The sequence below is a fragment of the Rhineura floridana genome, chromosome 8, assembly GCF_030035675.1.
Source record: "Rhineura floridana isolate rRhiFlo1 chromosome 8, rRhiFlo1.hap2, whole genome shotgun sequence".
Taxonomy (NCBI): Eukaryota; Metazoa; Chordata; class Lepidosauria; order Squamata; family Rhineuridae; genus Rhineura; species Rhineura floridana.
In genome coordinates this window covers 42221479-42247181 of record NC_084487.1, presented here as the reverse complement: position 1 = coordinate 42247181, position 25703 = coordinate 42221479, and the positions used below count along the sequence as shown (strand labels likewise).

Here is a 25703-nt window from a genome sequence, read left to right as displayed (position 1 = left end):
TTGTTTTTATGATGAGCTGCCACATATACTCACCCTTTCTGATGAGGAACCACTTCCTCAGGAAGCGAATACAATAAATATTTTCCCTCCACAAGTATTAGCCCACTTTTGTCTTTGTGGCCTTTATGTTTCAGGAGAATAAAAACGTTGATCTTTAGAATTCTCCCAAATGCACTGTCCTTCATTTTAGCACCTGTGGTGGTTTCTAGGTGGGATGCGGGGGGAGAGCTTGGAAAAGTTGCTTTTTTGAACTACAACTCCCATCAGCCCAATCCAGTGGTCATGCTGGCTGGGGCTGATGGGAGTTGTAGTTTAAAAAAGTAACTTTTCCAAGCTCTGGGGGGGAAGGGTAGGGAGGATATAGGAGAAACATTTAAGGAGTATTCACATAACAATCCTCTGTACCCTAAAATGAATTTGAAATTGAAACAGGGATGGGAAACCTCAGGCCTGGGGGCCAAATACCCCCCCCAGCTTCTCTATCTGTCAGGAATGTCCCCAGTCCAACCTCTTCACTGTCCCTGCTCTGTGTTCACTTCAAGTAGTGGAATATATCCTTGGACTGTAGCAATGCCTCTTGCCTATCTGGGTGGAGATGCGTGTGCCTGTGTGTATGTGTGTGTGTAGAATTTTGTGTGGCTGGAATGTAGCCTAATGTATGAAGCTAAGAGCAGCTTCTGTTGTGCTGCCCACTTTTTGCCTCTGCCCCTGCCCAGAAATCACATTGCCCCACCTGAAGGGAATGCGGCCCTCAAGCTGAAACAAGTTCCCAACCCCTAATTTAAAACCACAGGGGCGGGAGAACCCTGCCCTTCTGCCTCCCATGTTTATATAAACCACCCATATAATGTTGGGATAAATGGCAGCAAAAATTAAAGAACCCCTGTGGATACGATGATGGTAATACGGAGGAGGATGCTGGCTGTAACTGCCTTTTGTTTCTGGTGAAGAATTGTTCAAAGATGTGTGGGTGAAAATGTGCATTCTGATGGAAAGGGCAGAGGGGCACAGACTGTGATGGGCAGATTTGGGGATGTTTGCTTAAGATACCAGATGCACTTCTTGAGTGTGTTGACTTCAGGAATGTATTGTGGGTAGGGATGGAACGTTCTGTCAGTTTCAGTTCTCTCCGGTTCTCATTTTCCCAATCTTAAATTCAGTTCTCTACATTTCTGCAGCAATTTGCATTAAAAAAAAAAATCCTCATGCAAATTCTCCAGCATTTTTGTGTAAATTTCTCCTAATACAGAAGGGCCCTGCTTTATGGCGCTTCGCTTTATGGCGCTTCATTAATGCGGCTGCCTCAATTAGACACAATTAGACTAAAGCCCCACTCATACGGTGCTTGTTCCATTTTTACGGCGGTTTTCAGGCATCATGCACCATTCTGTTCAATGAGTTCCGCTTTTCAGCGGGGGTCCGGAATGTAACCCGCCGTATGAGTGGGGCCCTACTGTAAATGCATATTTGTAGGCAGTTTTGACAAATGTACACATTTCTGCAAGCAGATTCTCATCATATAACGCATTTTTGTATGTTATGTTCACTCACTTTCATTTTGACACAGACTTTCCCCCAGCATATGCATTTTTGTAAACTAAGTGCAAATTTTAAAGGATTGATGCATTTTGGTTCTCATATTGTTTCAGAAAGTGCAAATTTGGCTTCAAATGTGAACTGAATCAAATTTCTCGCACATCCCTAATTGTAGGGCACCCTAGGGACATATTAATATTACAGATTTTAAAGAGTTAATTAGCCATGCCACCTGATCTGGAAATTCTGAGAACTGAATTCTATAGGAATGAGTCTAGCATTCTCCAGCTCAGAAAAAAACTCAAAGCCCACACCAAACTACAATTTGGGGTTGAGAGGCTTTGGAGGAGGCCATGACAAGTCAATTGGCATAAAGCATATATCTATACATTGCTAACAGCAGCACAGTTCAGTAATTTTAGACTCTGGATTCAATGGTCTTATGCCCCCCCCTTTGAAGGTGATTTGCATTACTTTAAAGGTAAAGGTGTCCCCACACTTATAGTGTGAGTCGTTTACGACTCTTAGGGTGACGTCTTGCGACGTTTGCTAGGCAGACCGTATATATGGGGTGGGATTGCCAGTTCCTTCCCCAGCCTTTCTTTACCCCCAGCATATGCCGGGTACTCATTTTACTGACCACGGATGGATGGAAGGCTGAGTGGACCTCGACCCCTTTTACCGGAGATTCAACTTCCTCCTTCCATTGGAATTGAACTCCGGCCGTGAGCAGAGCTTCAGCTGCGTTACCACCGCTTACCACTCTGCACCACGGAGGGTCTTTACTTACTCACGGAGGGTCTTTACTTACTCACGGAGGGTCTATTACTTTACTTACTTCAAAATGGGGTAGGTCATCCCTGTTGTGTTTTGAGGCTCTCTTGTTCATTGTGTTGAGAAGAGCCCTGGACATCTGTCCCAAAGCCTTATCCTGCTGATAGCACTATTAACATCTAATATACGTAGTAGAAGGCAGGGGAATCACAAGCAGAGAAACCACTGTTGCACTCAGGTCCTGCTTGCAGGCTGCCCATTGGGGTATGTGGTTGGCCAATGTGAGCACAGGTTGCTGGACTAGATGGGCCTTTGGCCTGATCCAGCAGGCTATTCTGATATTCCTATGTTCATGTGACAATCTCCCCCTGCCTCTGTAAGTCCCTGAGTAGAGCTCTTGTGCTTTTAAAAGCTAAACAGACAAAAATCCAGCAGATTAAGAGAGATGTATGAACATAGGCAGACAAGCACACACACAAACACTTCCAAGATATTTTGCCCTCAACATTTGTCATCAGTTGTCAACATTCCTTTCAGCCTCTTTGAATTGCCTGCAGCTGCTTGTGCTTTTGGCTTTAGGCAAAATTTGGTGGCCTCTTCACTGCATTTCCTGTGCCGAGAAGCCGTCTCAATAAGTGCATTTCTTTGAGCCCAATCATGTAATGCATGGGAGAGTGTATGGCAAGGAATAAGGGCATGTGGGTGGATGATGGATAAGTGGGCCCAAATATGTTTTCTTCAGCCTTATTCCGCTTCTACAAGTGCTTATATATACCTTTCCCTCACCCCCACACTTTGAACTTTTCTATACATGGCCGTTGCTAAGATACATACAGACCAACTTCAATCTGGAGTCCTGTGATTTTGGGCACCATCCTCCAGAGGGAGCTTTCAGGAATAGGAAGGTGGGCGAGAAAGAAAATTCATGGAGACCAGGAGGACAAGGGGTTTGATGCGCTGACGGGAAAAAAATGAGAGGGATGGGGAAATGCAAACTGAGAAATCTTGCCTTCACTTCAGACATTGCTTTTTCCAAAACATCTCCCTCCCCCCACCACACAGCCTTGCTGTAATTGTGAGAAACCATGATAGTGTTTGTGTTTAACACCTGAACATTTTCTTATCCTGCATGGGCCAAAGAAGATGCGATGCACATTTCCATATGTGTGTGTGTGTGTGTGTGTGTGTGTGTGAGAGAGAGAGAGAGAGAGAGAGAGAGAGAGAGAGAGAGAGAGAGAGAGAGAGGGAGAGAGAGAGAGAGAGAGAGAGAGAGGACCCTATTTGGATCAGGACTATGAAGATTCACCAATATAAAACCAACCCCCTCCTGCCTGAAACTGCTTTCAGTCATGGGAGCAGAAACACACAAGAGCCCGTTCTGAAAGCTATACTAAACAATTTAAAGCTGCTATGTTACTCTTTTAAAACCTGGCCTCATGTGCAAAGTCATTAAAAAACAATCAATGGGCTAGATCTTCCCCACCCTTTCAATGCATATCTATGGGTAAAGTAAGGGTTCTAGTTAGCGTTAGTAACAGACCTTCTGGGTACAATTGGCTTAGCTGCTGTGATGTCACAGTTGCATTGGGCAACTTAGTACTAGGCAACTGATTGTGAGAGAGGGCTGGAGAAAATGAGCAGTTTTGGTCACTCATTTGAGAGTAAGTTTCAATGAACTCAGTGGGATTTACTTTATTATATTTAAGACATTTATATACTACTTAATCGTTCACATTTCTACTTCTGAGTGTACACATATACAGTCAGACTACATGCCATCCAAGTATTACCTATGATATTACTATGGGCTTTCAAAATTTGTTGGTACAAATCTTCTGAGTGGCCTTAGAGCTTTGTTACAAACTGTCACAGAGAGGGTGTTTATGTATGCAATGCTACTCATAATCTGACTTTTAACTTTAACAAAGGGATGGAGAATCTGTGGCCCTCGAGATGCTGTTTCTGATTCTCACCAACTCCAGCCAGCATGGCCAATGATCAAGAATGATGGGAATTGTGGTCCAACAAAAGGTTCCTCACCCTTGCTTTAACACCTGTTTAAGAGAAAATAGAATAGGATCTTAAAGTGAGTAAAGGGTTTGTCATACAGCTGAGATATCTTTCATGTGAACATAGTGAATACTGAATCAAGTAATGTTCACTATTGTTCTGTAGACAACATTCCACCTTCCCAGCCTAGTGATATATATGTATGGGGAAAACGATATTTCCCAAATTGAGGAAAGCTTTCGAGGGGCTTACTGATTTCATTTCTACGTTATAGATTGGGATATAAATATCACCATAATATTGTTCTTCTAGGTCGGGGTTGCCAAGCCATCACCTGCAGGCACCATGACACCTGTGAAGGTCTTCAGTGGTGCCCTCAGTTAAACTGAGCTTTCATTAAAAATAAGTCTCTAGCCCTCCTAGAAACAATGTTATGGGGCAAAATGTGCAGGTACCCTTCTAAGCATTTTCTGTGAAATGTCAACATCACAGCTCTGACTTTGCTCATTGGCACATGACAAGTGATAAGAGAGTTTTTTTGGACACCAGCAAACAGGAATCCTGGGGTCCCAAATAGCTGCTGTTTCATCCTCCTTTTTATTATTGCAGGGATTGGAGGGAGGGAGTGCTCATCCTAAACCGGTGCCTGGAGGCTGTGAAGGGCTGGATGTGGACTAACAAACTGAAACTTAATCCAGACAAGACAGAAGTACTGCTGGTCAAGGGGAAAACTGCACCAGGGATGGAGTTGCATTGTTCTGGATGGGGTTGCACTCCCCTTGAAGGAGCAGGTCCGCAGTTTGGGAGTCCCCCTGGATCCTGCCCTGCTGCTTGAATAGCAGGTGGCTGTGGTAGCCAGGAGTGCTTTTGGCCAACTCAAACTGGTCTACCAGCCGCATCCACTCCTGGAGGCAGTTGACTTGGCCACAGTGACACATGCATAGGTGACATCAAGGCTTGATTACTGTAACATACTCTATGTGGGGCTGCCTTTGAAAATGGTTCAGAAATTACAGTTGGTTCAAAATGCAGCAACCAGAATGTTAACTGGAGCATGGTGCAGGGAGCATATCACCCCTGTGCTTTATTGACTCCACTGGCTCCCAATTTGCTTCCAGGGTCAATTCAAAGTGCTGGTTCTGACCTTTAAAGCCCAGACGGCCTTGGACAAGTGTACCTGAGGGACCACTTACACCCATATGTACCTGCCCAGGATTTAAGATCATCTGCCTCTGGTCTCCTCTGCGTGCCTGGAGTGAAAGACGTTAGACTGACAGGCAAGCGGCAGAGAGCTTTTTCAGCTGTGGCCCCCAAGCTTTGGAACACCTTACCCCAAGAAGTTCACTTTGCTCCCTCCCTGATGGTTTTCCAGAGACTTCTGAAAATGATCTTGTTCCGGAGAGCCTTTGGGAGGGACTGAAGGTAGAGCCTGACACTGATTTTATGATTTTATGCCTTCTACATTAAATTTTACCCTTGTAGTCTCCTTTAGTACCACTCCCTATATATATGTGTGTGTGTGTATAGTATTTTATGTATTTCAATTGTATTTTATGTATTTTAATTGTATTTTAATGTTTTATTTTATTGTTTACATTTTATTATGTACGTGTTTGATTTTATTTTTGTAAGCTGCTCTGAGTGCCCTATTGCAGGGTAAAAGTGCGGGATAAACATATTTTAAATAAATAAATAAATATTTATTTATTAGGTTTATATCCCACTCTTCCTCCCAGAAGGACTGGAGAGCACTTTTCCTGCTTCTGTCTTTTTTTCTAGTCCTTGGAATCTCCATAGTTTGCCCTTCCTTTTACCCTAGCAACCAGGATGCATCTTTCCTGTGCTGGGTTTGCTTGAGAAAAAAGATTTCAAGATTTCAAAGTTTACAAGTTCATTCCAGGGGAGTGATGGGGGAAGGGTGGGAGGCCAATGTATACATGATTTTGCGGCAATTCCACACACACCCTTGAAGTGCTAGCCCAGCCTCAGATTTTTCAGGCTACTGTGTCTTTAATTAGGCACTTCCTACCCTGGAAGGAAAAGCTTCCCGTGCCTCACACTGCTTCCTGTTTGATGCAGCCAAGAGTCTCACTGAATAACAAATGAATTGACTCTTAATTCCTCTCAAATTAATCCATTCCTTTCATTGCAGAGAAAGAGGACATTTATTACTAGTTTCTCCTTCCTTCTCTTATAGAAACATAAGTGGGCTATTCCCACCCACAAGGGAAACAAGGGCAATTTGTGATGTTCCTGCTTATAGTGTAAATATGGTAAGTGCTGTTTATATAGAAGACATATGGTAAGTGGAGTGAAAGAGGAGGGGGGGAGTACATGAGCAGTAAAATGCTGGATGATTGGCTGAGCGTTTGAATGGCTGGGAGTATAAATGAAAGAATGACAGTTGAATCTGGTGGTGGATGTTAGTAGAGTGGAGAAGAAGGTGTTTGGTGGTGGATGTTAGTAGGGTGGAGAAGAAGGTGTTTGGTGGTGGATGTTAGTAGGGTGGAGAAGAAGGTGTTTGGTGGTGGATGTTGGGAGGGTGGAGAAAGAGGTGTTTGAGGGTGGAGGTCAGGAGTGTGGAGAAAGAGGGAGTTGGAGTTCTGATTAATAATAAGTCAAGTATAAAACAGGAATAGATGAAACCATACGCTTGTGAAACATTCTAAAACTAATCTTGTTATTTCTGATATTTAATAAATACTTATTTGGTTTACCAAAGGCCTGATCCTTGGCTGGGGGATATACATATCAGAAGGGAGGGCAAGGTAATTACCAAAGCTGAACATAAACAGTATCTAATGGTGGCAGCGGTGAAGGGAGGAATAATAACAATTCAAGTATCCAGAGCAACCCAGAGTTGTATGCGTTATCTATAAAGATACAAGGGGGTTGGGAACAGCATAAGCACGCAGTCACAAAAGTAACCAGCTAGAGAGAGACTCAGGCAAAGTCTCTGGGAGTATTGGTTATAGGACGTGACTGGTGGTGCTGCCTAGCAGGGGGATCTAGTGAGATCTGTGCTAGAGCAGAGTGAGAAACCATATAAAGGACGGTCCGGACTGGTGGTATCCCTGGTGGTGCCTAGTGAAAGGCAGTAGCCACAAGCAGGTGGGAACCTGACAGGGAGAACCAGGGAAGGACATCATACAATTCAACATAAATTCATCAGTTGTGCTGTTGCCACGCTCAACAGAAAGCAATTAGAAACAGAGTCCACAAGGGGAAAAAACTTCTAATTAAAGTTGCGCTGGACCTTTGCTGCACAGGACTCAAGACACTGTAAAATGTATGAATAAGGATCCTGGCTTTGAAGACCAGGATGCAACAACTGAAGGGAGGCAACAGAAGGAGGAAGGAAGTACTTCCCACAGTACGAAACCAGAGCAATGTGAACAGAAAGGCACTTACTTCAGACAGTCTCACTCTGGCCTTATTTACTACAGAGCTGGAAACATGCAAGAACAGGTCCTGTCATGCACAATTACCTTGGTTAAAATGGTAAAGGTGCAAAATAGCACACCCTCACCTCTCTAGCATGAGACTGATGGTGTCCAGGCTATCAGACTCTCAGGAGCAGTCTGGCATCAACACAGTAGGACAGGCTGAAAGATCTTCCCAGTTGAGGCAGGAATAAGCCATCTCTCCCTGTTTGTTCTGTCTGTACTCTGCATATTCCAATCTGAGTTCAGATGGCTGCAATCAACATATGTGCTATTAAAGCAACAGTTATCAGAGCCAGTAAGGACAGCAGTGATCAATGGAAATGAAGGACTGAGGAAACCAAACCATTGAATCTTGGACCCCTCCAGTTAGTGTTTTACTGCGGGTGTATTCTGCAACAATGTTCTTGACACAATAGTAATTAATGCATTAGTGGTGGGTTTATTCTGCTTTAGTTTGTTGTGCAGTGCTTCTCCAATACTACCACATTATTGCTGTCTGGAGGGCTTATAGAGCAACAAAAGTTGTATACAAAAATTTTGCAGGCGCAAACAGTATTGAAAGTGAGATCATGTGTGACCTCTCTGATAACATCAAGAGTACAAATCATCATGAATGTGCAATAAAAAGGATGTCTGGAGGAGCCCTTTGACATTTTCTAAGTGGGGAGACGGTTTCTCCGCTTCCTCACTCCCTTGCAGATTCATTAGCAATTTGTCCTTCAAGAGTACTCTGCAAAACTTGTATTTCTTGCCTTTTGCCTTGCCAAGAAGGTATCTTGAATTTCCATTCCTTGTTGATTCTGGAACCTGATCCTGTATTAGGCTGTTCCTGGTTTTGCATATTAGAAGTGGATACAGGGGAATTTTCTTCATTCATTATGTGCTGATAACACAGCAACCCATTTTTACACACCATACCAAATGCATGAATCTGGAGGAACATGGTGCATGATATCAGAGCCAGGGCAAGCAGGTATGGTTCCACTCCCTCCTGCATGCAATTCAGCTCATGTATGGAGGCAAATACCTGAATGTGGCATCAGTCAAACACACAATCCTTCTGAGCAGAATCATACAAGATCCAATCAGGGTGGGTGTAATGATCACCACCAATAGACATAGCATGCTCCACCAAAAAAGGTTTCAAAGGGAGACTCCAACATGGAACCTGCGGAGTTATATTCATTTTATCAAATCTGACCCAATGGACTTTCATCTCAATAGACATTGGGAATGCTTAGCCCACCACAATTTCTTTAATTGTTTATTAATTACACTGTTCATCTTGCTGATATGCTTATTCACCTCTAGTGGCTGCAAGTCAGATGTGAGCTGAGGACTCTGGCCAGGCCCACCCACCCCACTTACTCCCTGCGACATTGCATTTGCATGCTGTGCACACACACCTGCTATCACCCAAGATGGTGGGGGTGGGGGTGTCCCTAAGGGGTTGATGCCCCTGATGCCATCTTGGATGTTTATGTTTAATTAAACTGAATGATGCCAGTGGTGCACACATAGTGTGCTAGCACACTGATGTGGCAATGCAGGAGGTGGGGCAGGCAGGCCTTTTTAAGCCCGCGCTGCCTGCATCAGGAGGGGGCGTTAGGGAGCATGATGACCTGGGCCTGGGGAGTCTGGTGCCCAAGGGCCTAGTCATGCTTGGTGTGGACCCAATTCTGGCCCATCAATGTTTATGCCATAATCTGTTTATTCGTCTTTAAGGTGCTACAAGACTGATTGGTTTTGTGGCAATGTAGGAAATGAGATTTCTACTGAGTTAAACTGTCTGTTTTCATTAGCCTAGGGTAGGAATCTGCAATCAATTATCACTGTAGCTGCTGATTCCCTTCCCTTCTCTTCCCTCTTCTTCCTCCTTCTATCTCACACATGCTTTAATGGAAGTCTTCCAAACTGGGAAACTGTTGCTTAAACTCTTAAATTCTGACTACAATCCCGTCTTCCAAGCCAGGATCAAACCATGGATTGCAATCCTGGTTTGTAGTCGGAGCTTAAATCAGTTTCCTGGCTCAGGTATCATGGGAAACTATAGTTCAGCAAACCCTGTAAAGTGTGTGAAGGGTGCAACAGAGAAGGAAAGAGGGATGGGGAGGAGGGAGCACAACACTCACTTTCAGTTTCATAAACCCTGGTTTGCTTGCTTATTTATTTACTTATTTACTTAAATTTATATCCTGCCCTTCCTCCCAGAAGAAGCTTATTGGATTAAGATCAATTGGACCTGAACTGGGTTTTCACCTATCACTTATGCTTTTGGGAATGATTACTAAGAGCAGAGCTTGGTTAAAATCAACACATTTAATTTTATTTAATGCCATTTGATTTTAGTGGGAGAGATCTGAACATGGACTTGACTGTCCTTAACTTTGGCTGGATTGTGCCCTGAGTGTGCCATTTTCAGTCAATTCCACCCACTTTTAGGGTAATGAAAAAGTGAACCAATGAAAGCAAGTAACAAATGACATCAAATGCAATGTTTTAAAAAATCCAAGCATTTTGAAATACAAACTTAAAACATTTTAAAGGCATAGTATCTTATTCAGGGAAGGAGAAACATGTCAGTTCATGTTTCACACATCGTGCCTTTCATCTGAGGGTGCACAGAAGTGTACGTGGGGCTATCCTAATCTCCCCCCTCACAACAACCCTTTGAGGTATATTAAGCTGAGATAGAGTAACTGACTACTTTATTGTGATTAGCAGGGATCTGAACCCAGCTGTCCCCACTCTACACATCATCCATTATTTTACTGGTCTTTAGCTAATGGGACAGGAAGGCCCCCTATTGAGTCACATCCTGACCTAAAGCGAGTCACATTTATGTCTATTTCCATTTTCTTTTTTGGTCTACAGAGTTAACACAAAAATGTGGAATTTTTAAAAAAGAAATAAAACAAACACAGTGAACATTTAATGACAATAGATGATAAAAAAATTAAGGCTTCAGTGCCTTTGGCTGTTCACTGGGCAGTAAACTCCATTGAACCCAATGGGACTTACTTCCAACCAAGTAAACATGCCTCAGCTCAGGCTGCACAAGTGGATCCCACGTTACAGCATGAGGCTGAAGCTAGATCTTTGTGGGTAGGAAAAGGCTGGAGGCTATTGCACCCCACCCCACTGGCCGTTCTGTTTGGGAAGAGGTGGGGAAGCATGGAAAGATCTGCTCTCATGGAGCCTCTAGGGCCTTTGTGATCCTAGAGACGTGCCAACAGCGTTTTTGCTCCTGCACTTTGAACAGCCTGGAGAGTCCCATCTGGCTTGCGCACTGCGCAACAGGAATGTGCTGGAGATGACGGCAGAGGAGCATCACAGACAGCAGCAGCATTTGAGTTGCATTCTGGACATGTCCTAGACGAGCATCTGTTCCAGTCCACTGTCGAAATGGATTCCCAGCCCTCCATTCCAAGCGCAGCGGCTGAGAGATAAGGGGGTTTCAGGCTCTTCAGTGGGCAAAAGGTTTCCTTGTTATAGCACACAGGAATCAGAGCTGCAAGGCTTGCTGCGGCCACACCAGTGCCTGCAGTGCCTCTTCCCAGCTTCTGTTTGATCACAGGCAGGTTGCATACAAACAAGTATACACACACACCAGTTGTAAAGGCAAAAGCAAGTCTATGTCCGCCTGCCTGGTGGAGAGGGAGGGCTCTCTTTTGTGACCACATAGAGTTTCAGCTGGCCCACCACCGCCACCGCCCCCACAAACTGCACAAACACACCACACTCCCAAGCAAACAAAATTCACCCACGCAGGCAGCACACACACCACGTACCACCACACACACACACACCCCTCAGCTCAATGTACCCACCACACTAATCAGTCACGTCTCCTTCCTCCCATGCTGCCTTTTTAGCCCCTCAAGCCACAGTCATAGCATCGTTGGGGAGCTGGGGGGGGGATAGAGAGAGAGAACGAGAGAAAAGAAGACTTTGGCTGGGATTAAAGAAATTTCAAGAGGAGGAGGGGAGACAGGGAGGAGTGGGTTGACTTGGCATAACGTAGTGCCTGTTCCAAGGCGATGCATCTTAATCACTTGCGCAGGCTGCCTGAACACTTGCCATTGCAGTCAACTATTATCAGGAGGAGGAGAGGCCCGGGCTGCCTGCTTGCTCGCTGCAGTTCTGATGTGGTGAAGAGCTAGCCACACAGCACATCATGCCTCTGATCTCAGTGCGGGCAATCAGAGCAACACTTGATGAAGAATGGGCATGGTGTAGGTTTTATTTTTTTGTTCACATCAGTGGCACAAATGGGTAAGAATCAACCCTACCCCCTTCCCCAACTCTTTTGGGGATGCGTAATGTGGAACCAAAACCCTTCATCCGCTTGAATGAGTGGAAAATATGCAAATATTTGCTGACAAAAACTTGCTGTTCTGTGCTTTCTCAAGCAGAAACTATACAAGAGTCTCACACAGCATGCCCACCCTCCCACGTCACACAGGCATATTACCCTAAACCACCCTCCTGCTGAATCTTTGGCATGGCAGACCCCTCATACCACAGCTGAATATTATCAATTTCTTTGAGAATGCCGACTTGCCACATTGACTAGGGTTGCCAACTTTTTTTTAATGGCCCAGTTTAAATACCTGCCCCAAAATGAAAATTTAGTGCAGGACTGGGGAAGCATTTTCAGCCTAAACTCCACATTCCCCTCTGGGCAATCTTTGGGGGTGGGGGGACATGCCAAGGGGGTGGTGCCAAAGGCAAAGTGGGCAGACCAATGAGTGTTAATTTTACCTTTGTACAGCAGGCTAGTTTCTACACATACTTGAACACACCCCTCTCTGTCCTCCATCCTGGCACGGAAGAGGCATTATCGGCGTTCAAGATCACTTTCCAGCCAGGCCAATATATTGATGGAGGGTGCAAAGAAGGGTTGGGGAGGGGTGAGGCCTGGGGAGAGGGGGCGTGGCTAGGGAGGCACTGCCTGGAGAGAGTCCAGAGGAAAAAAGGACCAAGTACTAGTCAAAACAAAAGCAGACGAGCTCTGGTGCTGTATAGATGATTTATTATGTGCTCTACGTGTTTTGGAGAATATATCTCCTTCCCCAGGAGCTGTGTGTTTTCTTCGCTCTGCCAAACTACCAATCAGAACAATAAAACATAAAAATCCTTTGCCAATGCCCCCAAAAAACACAGTTATCAGGGCAAAGGATTTTTATGTTTTATTGTTCTGACTGGTAGTTTGGCAGAGCGAAGAAAACACACAGCTCCCCAGGTCAGTACAGGGCGTTGTTTTGGGGGGAGCAGGAGTTGTCAATGGCTATGCAGTTGCAAAATATGGCAGATTATTCATCTAGCTAAAGGTCAGGGCATGGTAATATTTTATGCTGTGTGACTGCGGATGCAACCATTTGCAATAAAACATGTGTTTTTTTTAGAAAGTTAAGTTTTAACAATAAAGTCTTTGGATTGTAGTAAAAGTATGTCCATAGCAATGACCAAGGTGTTGTCTTTATGATATCAGTTCTATCCAGTTGAATGTTTTTGTTTTTAGCTCTTCAGGAAGGAGATACATTCTCCGAAAGAGGTACAGCACGTAATAAACCATCAATGTAGCACCAGAGCTTGTCCCCTTTTGTTTTGATTACTTCTTGGTGCTTTCCCCCCTCTTTGACCCAGTCCCTCACATGCACAGATGTGTGCATCTGTGGCTCCTCCACCATGCAGGGCTGCTGAACTGTGCATGTGAAAGGTGGGGCTGACTAGCACGACCCTGTAAACCAATGAACCATGGTCTCAATGTATGAGGGTGTCCATGTGAACTCCATTCATTTACATACACATGCATTCGGAAATTGCAGTTGTATGGGGATTTCCACAAAGACCTAGAGAAATGTGGTAGAAGTGTAATTTCAAGGTATCTGAATTACGAGAAAAATAAAAAATGGTACATTTGCACATTTCTTCTTCAAAACAGATATAATAAAGTGCTTCCGCTAATACAAGGATTTTCGCTTGCACAACAGAATTTTTCCTCCTCTTTCCATGCACCTCCCCAAATCTGCTCTGGAAGGCAGGGGAAAACTCTAGGACAAATTTAAGGGGTGAACAGGGAGGGAGCAGAAAGGGAGGGGAAGTTTCTGTTGTGCAGCCAAAACTCCTTGCGCTAGTGGAAACACTTCAATGAATACTGTCCAGGGGGTCAAAGTAGGCCCCAAATGCCTAAGGTACTTGAAAGATAACAAGAAAAATGAATCAAAGTTTGAAAGCAGAGCATTTGTACTTTTCTATTCCACCAAGAGGCAGGTCTGAAATGTACTCAGGGTAGCCACTTAAGTATCACCCCATCCCCCCAAAAAAACTCATCAGCAAAAAAAAGAACAATGAGGACATGTTTGTGTACAGGTTGCATGTGCAAATTGTATATGTATTGATGCAAATTCATAAATTGCTATAAATAAACATAATAATTTCATCATAGTAGGGAAGTCTGTGAGCAGATTAGCTTGTGTGCTTGCTCAGTCTGCCGTTCTGGTGTTAACTGTTTATGGGCAATTTCCCTGCTACCGTTCTCTCTTCTTCTATGTCTTTATATGGGCTTTATATGGCTCCTCATTGCCCTGGGGACCACTCACCCTGCCCTGGATCCAGCTATGGATCACTTTGAGGAGGGGACCCTAATTAAACATGTGGCCAGGAGGGAGGCAGGAGAAGAAGCTGTGTCTCCTCCCCTACCAACCAAAAACAGGAGGATACAGTCCTGCAGGTGCTCCTTTGCCAGAGAGAAGGCACCTAAGAAGTAGGGCCTGGCAGGACTGAATCCCAGCTCCCCCTCCCCAAATACCTCCCTGCCAGGCCTTCTCACGGCCCATTCCCAAAGACCCCACACCGCAGCAACTGCCCAGCCTTACCTCCAGTCACAGCACAACCTCCAGAGCAGGGCCTTCACAGCACAGCTCCTCTGGTTTCACCTAAAGCCCAGCTGTGGCGGGTAGTAGGTATCATGCAGGACTCTCAGCAGGATTGATCTGAGGAGAAGGTCTGGGATCCAGGGGAGGAGCAGAGTGGTCTGGGAGTGATGGATGCTATTGGAGAAGGGCCACATGACCTACCTGTTGACAGCCTCTCCCCCGAGGGATCCTCTGACATGGATGAAGAGGCTGAGCTGCTAGTCCTGTCTCCTCCCCTGCCTCTGGCAGTGGTTTCTCCACTGACCTGCCTCTGGCATAGGAGAGGGTGCCAGAGGCAGAGCCAGGGGATTATCTGGTCAAGGCATCTCCGCCCCCAAAGCCACAGATTCACCAGAGGACTGCACCTGTGAACCAGCATATTTGTCAGAATGGCCACTTGCTTGCCCAGTCCCGAGCGGAGAAAAAAGTCCTGTGCTTGCCCTGTCTTTCATAAGGGAGATTCAGGGGGTGTCTTGGCTTGGGTAGCCACACCTACTAGTGCCTTGCTGTGACCTCAGTGCTGTACAACGTGAACTGCATCCCAATCTTGTGCTCAACTGTGGGTTAAAGCCATGAGCAATAACCAGGCCAAGAATCCCAAGTCTGATTCTGCAGACGGTGCCAAAACAATAGGCATGGGCAGTTGCTGTGGCAACAGGGCCTTGGGAATGGACCATAATGAGGCCTGGTGTGTATTGGGGAGTTGGGATCCTGTGGAGCCCTCCATTGCAAGCATCTTCCCTGCAGGGAAGGCATTTTCGAAGCAGCCCCCTGCACCCCGCAGGAGTGAATCCTCTGCTCACCAGTCACTAAGTGGGAGATGAGGAGAGACAAGGTGGGGAGGTGGTCAGCATGGTGCGGCACAGCATTGGAGCCAATCTGATGCTCCTGATGCTGCCCCTGCACCACACCAATCTCCCCGCCACCTCGCCCCACCCCATCTTCCTCTCAGTTACTGGCAACAACCTCCACGTTGAAAAGCCAGGTGAGCCACCCCACCCCATCTCACTCTGCCAACAGCTACCGGCAACTGCCTGGGAACATATCTAGGCCAACAGAATGCAAGTGGATCTACCTGAAAAAATAATATTTACACTGTGTCTTAACATGGAATATTAAAAATGGAAAATGGACTGCCTTTAAGTTGATCCCGACTTATGGCTATCCCATGAATAGGGTTTTCATGGTAAGCGGTATTCAGAGGGGGCTTACTATTGCCCCCTCTGAGGCTAGTCCTCCCCAGCTGTCTAGGGCCTACTCAGCTTGCCACAGCTGCACAAGCCAGCCCCTTCCTTGTCTACTAGCTGGTGGGGGCAACTGGGCTCCTTGGGACTATGCAGCTTGCCCACGGCTGCACAGGTGGCAGGGCACATAACCCCTGAAACACTCACTGTGGGGGTGATCTTTAGCTGGCCCTTGACACCCAGGAGACACGAGCGGCGATTTGAACTCACAGACTCTGGACTCCCAGCCAGGCTCTCCTCCCCACTGTGCTATACCAAATGTATGCCTACAGTACATACATTGTACGTGGGATGGCCCTGTGTCAAGGCCCCCTGCTAAGCCAAGAACAGGTGTTTGCAGACTGAGGTCCTCCTGCATAGCACATCCTGTCCCTGCTGTTCTCAACAACAGATGCAGCTGCTCCCAGGGAGAACAATAATTTAATTGCTAGAGGAGTGTGGAAATAGCTTTCCACCCCATTGTATCCACCATCCCACAGCCAAATAAAATAAAATATTTATTTAGTATATAGTAGGTCTCTCTCTCTCTCTCTCCATTAGCCTCAGCGAGTTTGCACTGGGACTCCTAACAAGATGTAGAGCTGGTTTTGACAATTTAGGATTTGAAGGTTATTTCAAAGATGTTATCTCAGGGTCCATATCCCAGCAACAAATCTTGCCTATACTAGGGATGGAAGGATCTGTCACTTTCGGTTTTCTCATTTTCCCAGTCTTAAATTCAGTTCTCCATATTTCTGCAGCAATTTGCAATTTTTCAAAAATAAATTCTAGTGTGAATTTCTCCTAATAAACAATTTTTGTATGCAGCTTTAAGTAATATACACAGTTTTGCAAAAAGTATCTTTACTATAATGCATTTTGTATGTTATTTTCATAAATATATTCCTTTTTATGCACACTTTCTCCCAATATATACATTTCTCCTCCATCCCTAGCCCACACACAAGCAACAAGACTCCAACACATTTTATGTGCACGTATTTGCCAACTTGGATTGTGTTTCATTTGCACATCCTTGCTGACTTACCTTGGTGAAATTCATTGGTCACTTGCACTCTGCCATTGACCACACATGAGCAATAACAATCCTTCCTCTCTATATATGCATGTATTGTGTGACCGAAAGAGGGTTGAATTGAACACCCTTGATCTTTGACTGATCTTGTTGACTTGCTTTCAGTTCATCTTAGTTTCTAATTTACACCTCAAATATAGCACAACAGGAGGGCACCACCCAATGGACAGAGATCAAAAGAAATAGAATGAGAAATGGACTGCATATATAGATAAAAATAAACTTCTGAGTTATATTTTTTTTGGTGGGTGGGGGGAGACGATAGGGAGAGATTAGTCTTTTTTAAAAGCCTTATATTCAAAACCATGTCTGAATACCCCCTTCTATACGGCCCCTGTAATGTAATATATGCTAAGATATAAATATATTCACATCTGGATCCCACTAGTGGATTCTCCCAGCATGCCACAGATCTTGAACACCAGCCTGTGCACATGTTCAAATGCACCCAATATAGGCCAACACAATATCTGTCCAACAGATGCAGCAGTACAAACAGAATTTCCCTTCCAGGTGAAAGGTTGGGACCAAGTTTGTGGATCGCTTTAGGAAACTGGGAGACCATGTGCTGTGCTAATACTATAAGGCTAAAGACTGCAGAAACAGATGCTCTTTCTGTGTGTGCACGCGCACCCACACCCACACCCACATGCAATTCCCCAGCTCTCCTGTAGGAGGAGCCATTCACCTAACAGAGGTTCATAATGCAAATGTCATCGTCAACCCACCTTCCCCTCAACAATTATGCAGTTCAGGTGAAAGCCCTGCCTTCCAAGTCCAGTTTCTATCAAATGAGATTTGAGGGGGAAGGGAACACACCAGCCAAGAGAATGAAGGCTTAGATAGATAAAGATAACTAAGGGAAAACCTCCTGGTTTATAGGATGTGTCTACACTACAGACTGGTTTAACAGTCATTGCCTCTCTCCAAGGTAGTTCTGTGAGGGACCACAACTTTTTAATAGGGAATTCTCAACAATCTCACCAAACTATGATTCCCAGAATTCTATGGGAAAAGTCAGGTAACTGGTGTTAATAGAAATGAAACCAAAATAGGCCATCTCTCACGCTGGAGGTGGTATCTGCTTCTTTTGCAAGTATGTGGCCTGAAGAGAGTACAAACCCACAATTAGTTGTACATTGGTTCTGCCCAGAGGCACAACTGACCTATGGGATGTACCCCACCAGCCAAGAAGCCATGCTAGAGGTTTACCAAATTAGATACAATGCAGTGAAGAAAGACCAAAAGATTGCTCTTTAAAACCCCTCAGTTCAGGGTCATTCAATGAAACTGATAGGCATTAGGTTCCAGACAAATAAAAGCAAATATTCCTTCCTTTCTTGCATAGTGCATAATCAATGTATGGCAGGGATGCAGAACCTGTGGCTTCCATCAGTCCCAGCCAGCATATCCATATTGGGGATGAAAGGCATGGCAATCCAGCAACATCTGGAGGGCCACACATTCCCCATCCCTGATCTACCTATTTTATTGACCAAAATGGCCTCTAGCATAAACGGATATCAGCCCTAACAACAAAAAATGGACCCTCCATGTTCAGAGGCAATATTCTCCTTAAGTAACACCCCCCCAAAAAAACCCACAATTTCCAAGCACTCTCCCCTCCTTCATTTTTCAGCAACTGGTATTCAGAAGGAGGTGGAGGCAGAGCATAGCCATCCTAGGTAGTAGCCAACTGAGGACAAGCAAGAAGGGATGGCTACCATCACTGGACTGTTTGTGAGCTGCACAGTATGCACACAGCTGGCCACTGATGGAGACGGGCAAAGAAATTGGATGGATTCTGCAAAGCAATTCTTACGTTCTTAGTTGGCATGGAAATGACACACAAGTTCCAGAATTAATGACAGATTAGAGCAAGTGTACCTATGTGATTGCTCTGTGATGGAGTGGGGCTGAAAAAATTGATCTTCTCCCCCCATTCATTGTGTGGATTGTGTGGGTGGGGTTGAAACGAAATCCTCCTAAAAACCATTTTGGGGAGGGGAAGAAATTTCTCCAAAATTTTCAGGGAGAAGGTTGCCATTACTAACCCTGACAAGGAGGCCAAGAGTTTTTCATCTTTTCCCTCAATTGTTTTAAGCTTAAAAAAAAAAGGTCTACACTGCTCACAGCAGCACAAGGCTTTCTCCACAGCTTCCCATTGGCTGCACTTTCTGGAATGCCTTGCTCCTGGGGCATTCCAGGAAGTGGCATGGGACTTTCTCCACAGATTCCAACCTGCTGAAATTCCTAGCAAGACCACAAGAAAGTAACACCCCCCCCCAAAAAAAACACAATTTCCAAGCACTCTCCCCTCCTTCATTTTTCAGCAACTGGTATTCAGAAGGAGGTGGAGGCAGAGCATAGCCATCCTAGGTAGTAGCCATTGATAGACTTATCCTCCATAAATAATAGCCAATGTCATCTAATCTCCCTGCAAACAAATCAGGATGAATGCTCAGTAAACAAGTTGTCTGAAAGCACCCACTGTATTTAGCAGTGGTCGCTGGTGGCCCCATGTCAGCGGGGCAGAATCCACTCTGTGTTTTAGTCTGAACTTTCAAGGAGCTGTTCAATTTGCTTCAGCACCTTGGACAGCTCCTAGAAACTTAAGACTAAAACCTGGAGCGGATTTCATTGCCTCACTGACATGAAGCTGCCAGCTGCCACTGGTCTTAAGGATGAGAAATGGTCCACTGATTCTGCTGCACTAGCATGGGAGATCAAACCCACAAATATGTGTTGTCTCTGGGTCAGGAGACAGCAATCCAAAATTCAAAACCTGATGTGCAAACTGTAAATAATTGTACTTTGAATCAGACAATTCTTCAAGAGACTTCAAAAGAGCTGAGCTGATGAGTGGAGGAAAGCAGCCAGACTCCAGTCTGGCAAGTGAGCAAGTCATCACAGTGAAAGCCTTTAAGACAGATTCACAACATCACTATGTCAGGGTCACCAATTTAAGTAGCTGCTCCACAGAAGAAATGTCTCATTTCTGAGAGGGAATTAAGTCAGTCTGTCCTATAAAATGGTTAAAATAATGTTTCTTGATGGGGGGGGGGCTGCTATCAGGAAGAATTATTACCACCTCTGTTATTTTGAGAAACAAGCAACTTGGCTTTGTAGGCAATGCTTGTGAACTCGGGCTGAGGGAAGGAGGCATGCCCCAATCATCCTCTTCAGAGCAATTCACTAACATGCAAAAAACCTTGCGGTTTAAGAATGTACCTGTAGCCAACAGATATTTCTATCAAACTTGAAAAAGCAGGGAAATTGAGCTGCTATAGTGAATGCACCAGGGGAACAGGAGACCTGGCCTCCTCTCTGATATATTATACTGCCCTATAAATTTGTCAAAATGCAAACATAGTTTGGGTTTCACAGTCCAATCCACTTCCTATGTAGCTTGGAAGAATTTGGTAACATGTGCTTCTGAGCATATGGTGAGTGGTGGCAACACCTGCTATCTCCAAAGATGGAGAATTACATTTTTGTATGTTTATTGCTGTTCTTCTTACTTTGCTTCTTTTCTGTTACTACTGCTTCTACTGAGAATCTAACCTAGAAAATTATATTTCTCTCATTATTCATCCTAGAAACCTGTGTCAATTTTATTTTTATTAATTTCAAAGCCTTTTTATTGGTCAATGTCATATGATGGTGAAGACAGCCTTTTGTGTTTCACACTGGAGGTTATGTTCTATTTCTATTTTGGGTGCATTAACAGTTGAAACTGAAACTGAAGTTTGATGCAAAATCAGACAGATTACATGTTGCTACTTAGGCAATGACTCTAGCTGTTGGAAAAAACAAACTTGGCCTGCCCAAGATGCATTTGTTCAGCCTGCTATGCTTAAACTGCTTCACTAAGGAAAGGTGGGCATGGTCAATTAAAAACGTAGAGCACACCTAGAATTTTGCTAGAATATATTTCACCTCCCACTGTTTTATCTTGTGTAAACTGAGACACTCCTCATGTCCATTGGAGACAATTCTGCAGAAGTCAGTGCCATTATTCCCCAATTCTTTCTGGAGACTTCTTAGTGCAAATTTTGGAAAGTGTTGCTGCACTTCACATGCTCACAGAACAGAAGCAAAAGAAAATGATTTACTATAGGAAACTTCACTAAAATTGCAAAGTAAATCAAACATATTTAAAGTGACTATCTGAACTATGGCAACTTTTAATATTGTTGCTTCCTCCCTGCTAAAACAAGATCAGGACAGCACATGTCTTGCTTCTGTTATTTGGGCTGACTGCAGTTGTTGCCACCACTCACCATATGCTCAGAGGCACGTTACCAAATTCAAGCTACACAGGAAGTAGATTGGACTGTGAAAGACCAACCTAAATTGTGTTTGCATTTTGCCAGATTGGTAGGGCAGTACAATATCTCAGAGAAGGTCAGGTCTCCTGCTCCCCTGGTGCATTCACTATAGCTGCCCAATTGCTTTTTAAAGTTTAATAGAAATATCTATGGGATATAGGTACATTCTTAAACTGCAAGGTTTTTTTTTTTGCCTATTAGTGAATATTGCTTTAAATGTGTAGTGCAGATGGGGCCTTTGAGTAAGCTTCAAGACAGTGGTGTATAAAATTATATATGGAGAAAATGAATACAGGTAATTTCCCCCCCCCCTCTTATAATACTAGAACTTAGAGGAGAGCATTGATATAGTGAGCATAACGGAGACCTGGTGGAATGGAGAAAACCAGTGGGATACGGTTATCCCTGGATATAAACTATATCGGAAGGACAGGGAAGGACGTATTGGTGGCGGAGTCGTTCTATACGTGAAAGAAGGCATTGAATCCAGCAAGCTCGAAACCCCAAAAGAGGCAGACTCCTCCACAGAATCATTGTGGGTGGTGATACCATGCCCCAGGAGGGACTTAATACTGGGAACGATCTATCGTCCCCCTGATCAAAATGCTCAGGGAGACCTTGAGATGAGATATGAAATTGAGGAAGCATCCAAACTAGGAAATGTGGTAGTAATGGGTGACTTCAACTACCCAGACATAGACTGGCTGCATATGTGTTCCAGTCATGACAAAGAAGCAAAGTTTCTAGATATTCTAAATGACTATTCCCTAGACCAGTTGGTCATGGAACCGACCAGAGGGACGGCAACCCTGGACTTAATCCTCAGTGGGGACCGGGACCTGGTGCCAGATGTAAGTGTTGTTGAACCGATTGGGAGCAGTGACCACAGTGCTATTAAATTAAACATACATGTAAATGGCCAATTGCCAAGAAAATCCAACACGGTCACATTTGACTTCAAAAGAGGAAACTTCACAAAAATGAGGGGATTGGTAAAAAGAAAGCTGAAAAACAAAGTCCAGAGGGTCACATCACTCAAAAATGCCTGGAAGTTGTTTAAAAACACTATATTAGAAGCTCAACTGGAGTGCATACCGCAGATCAGAAAAGGTACCGCCAGGGCCAAGAAGATGCCAGCATGGTTAATGAGCAAAGTCAAGGAAGCTCTTAGAGGCAAAAAGTCTTCCTTCAGAAAATGGAAGTCTTGTCCGAATGAAGAAAATAAAAAAGAACACAAACTCTGGCAAAAGAAATGCAAGAAGACAATAAGTGATGCTAAAAAAGAATTTGAGGAGCACATTGCTAAGAACATAAAAACCAACAACAAAAAATTCTATAAATACATTCAAAGCAGGAGACCATCTAGGGAGACAATTGGACCCTTGGATGATAAGGGAGTCAAAGGTGTACTAAAGAACGATAAGGAGATTGCAGAGAAGCTAAATGAATTTTTTGCATCTGTCTTCACAGTGGAAGATATAGGGCAGATCCCTGAATCTGAACTAACATTTGCAGGAAGGGATTCTGAGGAACTGAGACAAATAGTGGTAACGAGAGAGGAAGTTCTAAGCTTAATGGACAATATAAAAACTGACAAATCACCAGGCCCGGATGGCATCCACCCGAGAGTTCTCAAAGAACTCAAATGTGAAATTGCTGATCTGCTAACTAAAATATGTAACTTGTCCCTTGAGTCCTCCTCCGTGCTTGAGGACTGGAAAGTGGCAAATGTAACACCAATCTTCAAAAAGGGATCCAGAGGGGATCCCGGAAATTACAGGCCAGTTAGCTTAACTTCTGTCCCTGGAAAACTGGTAGAAAGTATTATTAAAGCTAGATTAACTAAGCACATAGAAGAACAAGCCTTGCTGAAGCAGAGCCAGCATGGCTTCTGCAAGGGAAAGTCCTGTCTCAGTAACCTATTAGAATTCTTTGAGAGTGTCAACAAGCATATAGATAGAGGTGATCCAGTGGACATAGTGTACTTAGACTTTCAAAAAGCGTTTGACAAGGTACCTCACCAAAGGCTTCTGAGGAAGCTTAGCAGTCATGGAATAAGAGGAGAGGTCCTCTTGTGGATAAGGAATTGGTTAAGAAGCAGAAAGCAGAGAGTAGGAATAAATGGACAGTTCTCCCAATGGAGGGCTGTAGAAAGTGGAGTCCCTCAAGGATCGGTATTGGGACCTGTACTTTTCAACTTGTTCATTAATGACCTAGAATTAGGAGTGAGCAGTCAAGTGGCCAAGTTTGCTGACAACACTAAATTGTTCAGGGTTGTTAAAACAAAAAGGGATTGCGAAGAGCTCCAAAAAGACCTCTCCAAACTGAGTGAATGGGTGGAAAAATGGCAAATGCAATTCAATATAAACAAGTGTAAAATTATGCATATTGGAGCAAAAAATCTTAATTTCACATATACGCTCATGGGGTCTGAACTGGCGGTGACCGATCAGGAGAGAGACCTCGGGGTTGTAGTGGACAGCACGATGAAAATGTCGACCCAGTGTGCGGCAGCTGTGAAAAAGGCAAATTCCATGCTAGCGATAATTAGGAAAGGCATTGAAAATAAAACAGTCGATATCATAATGCCGTTGTATAAATCTATGGTGCGGCCACATTTGGAATACTGTGTACAGTTCTGGTCGCCTCATCTCAAAAAGGATATTATAGAGTTGGAAAAGGTTCAGAAGAGGGCAACCAGAATGATCAAGGGGATGGAGCGACTCCCTTACGAGGAAAGGTTGCAGCATTTGGGGCTTTTTAGTTTAGAGAAAAGGCGGGTCAGAGGAGACATGATAGAAGTGTATAAAATTATGCATGGCATTGAGAAAGTGGATAGAGAAAAGTTCTTCCTCTCTCATAATACTACAACTCGTGGACATTCAAAGAAGCTGAACGTTGGAAGATTCAGGACAGACAAAAGGAAGTACTTCTTTACTCAGCGCATAGTTAAACTATGGAATTTGCTCCCACAAGATGCAGTAATGGCCACCAGCTTGGATGGCTTTAAAAGAAGATTAGACAAATTCATGGAGGACAGGGCTATCAATGGCTACTAGCCGTGATGACTGTGCTCTGCCACCCTAGTCAGAGGCAGCATGCTTCTGAAAACCAGTTGCTGGAAGCCTCAGGAGGGGAGAATGTTCTTGCACTCGGGTCCTGCTTGTGGGCTTCCCCCAGGCACCTGGTTGGCCACTGTGAGAACAGGATGCTGGACTAGATGGGCCACTGGCCTGATCCAGCAGGCTCTTCTTACGTTCTTATGTTCTTATGTTTAACTTGATGACATCCAAATGAAGCTGAATGCTGGAAATTTCAGGACACACAAAAGGAAGTACTTTTTCACACAGTGCATAGTTAAACTATGGAATTCCACAAAAGACAGGGATGGCCACCAACTTGTATCTTATACATATAAGTTTAATATGGACATTTTACTGTTATCGATGGGATTTGTTCAGCACAAAGACATTTTATTGTTATATATGATTCTTTTATCTCAGAGAAAAAGTCAGATCTCCTGCTCCCCTGGTGCATTCACTATAGCTGCCCAGTTTACCCGCTTTTTAAAGTTTGATAGAAATTATCTGTTGGCTATAGGCACATTCTTAAACCACAAGGTTTTTTGCCTATTAGTGAATTTCTCTGCTTTTTAATCCGAGAGGTAAGAAATGGGATCCTGTGCAGGTTTGCTGAGAATGGATTGATCATTTGCATGCTTATTGAGTTCAGTAGGATTTATTCCCTTGCAATCATGCTTAGGATAGGTGAAACTGACCACAGGGGATGGGGAGGGGGGAGGGGGATAGGAGCAGGCAGGAGCGGGAGGAGGGCAAGTTTGATAATTTGCATGTTTATTGAGTTCAGTGGGATCTACTCCTGTGAAATCATGCTTAGAATAGGTAAAACTGATCATGGGGAGGGAGGCCTGAAGTGGGCAGGGGAGGAGGACAAAGGAAGAGGGAAGGGAGGGGGAAGGAAGAGGAGAGGGGAAGGAAGGGAAAGGCAGGTCTGATCATTTGCATACTTATTGAGTTCAGTGGGATTTACTCCCGTGCAATCATGGCTAGGATAGGTAAAACTGACCATAGGGGAGGAGGAGAGGGAGGGCAGAGTAGAGGGAAGGAGGAAGGGGGGAGAGGGGAGCAGAAGGAGGGAATTGGAAGGGGAGGGGGAAGGAGAGGATTTGAAGGGGAGGCATTTGTTTTAACTTTTGAACTGCAGAAGATGAAGATCAGAGTATGGGGCAAGGTCAGTTAAAAGGATTACAGGTACTCTGTGAACATGGTTGATTTTTAATTAATTTCAACAAATTATGAGAACTCCTGACAGAAAAAAGTCCAAAAGGGGTCTGGTTTTTCTCTCTC

At 44.3% G+C, this 25703-nt stretch overlaps 1 long non-coding RNA gene across 1 annotated transcript in view; it reads right to left on the bottom strand.

The window, feature by feature from the left end:
* Positions 1–4040: 4040 nt before the first annotated feature.
* The window catches only part of LOC133390448 (uncharacterized), a 42516-nt gene continuing 20853 nt past the window's right edge, over positions 4041–25703 (bottom strand). The window contains exons 2-3 of the long non-coding RNA XR_009764402.1: positions 7850–8016; positions 4041–4364 (exon numbers count right to left, since the gene is read on the bottom strand). This is a non-coding gene — a long non-coding RNA (uncharacterized LOC133390448). The remainder of the gene's footprint in view (positions 4365–7849; positions 8017–25703) is intronic.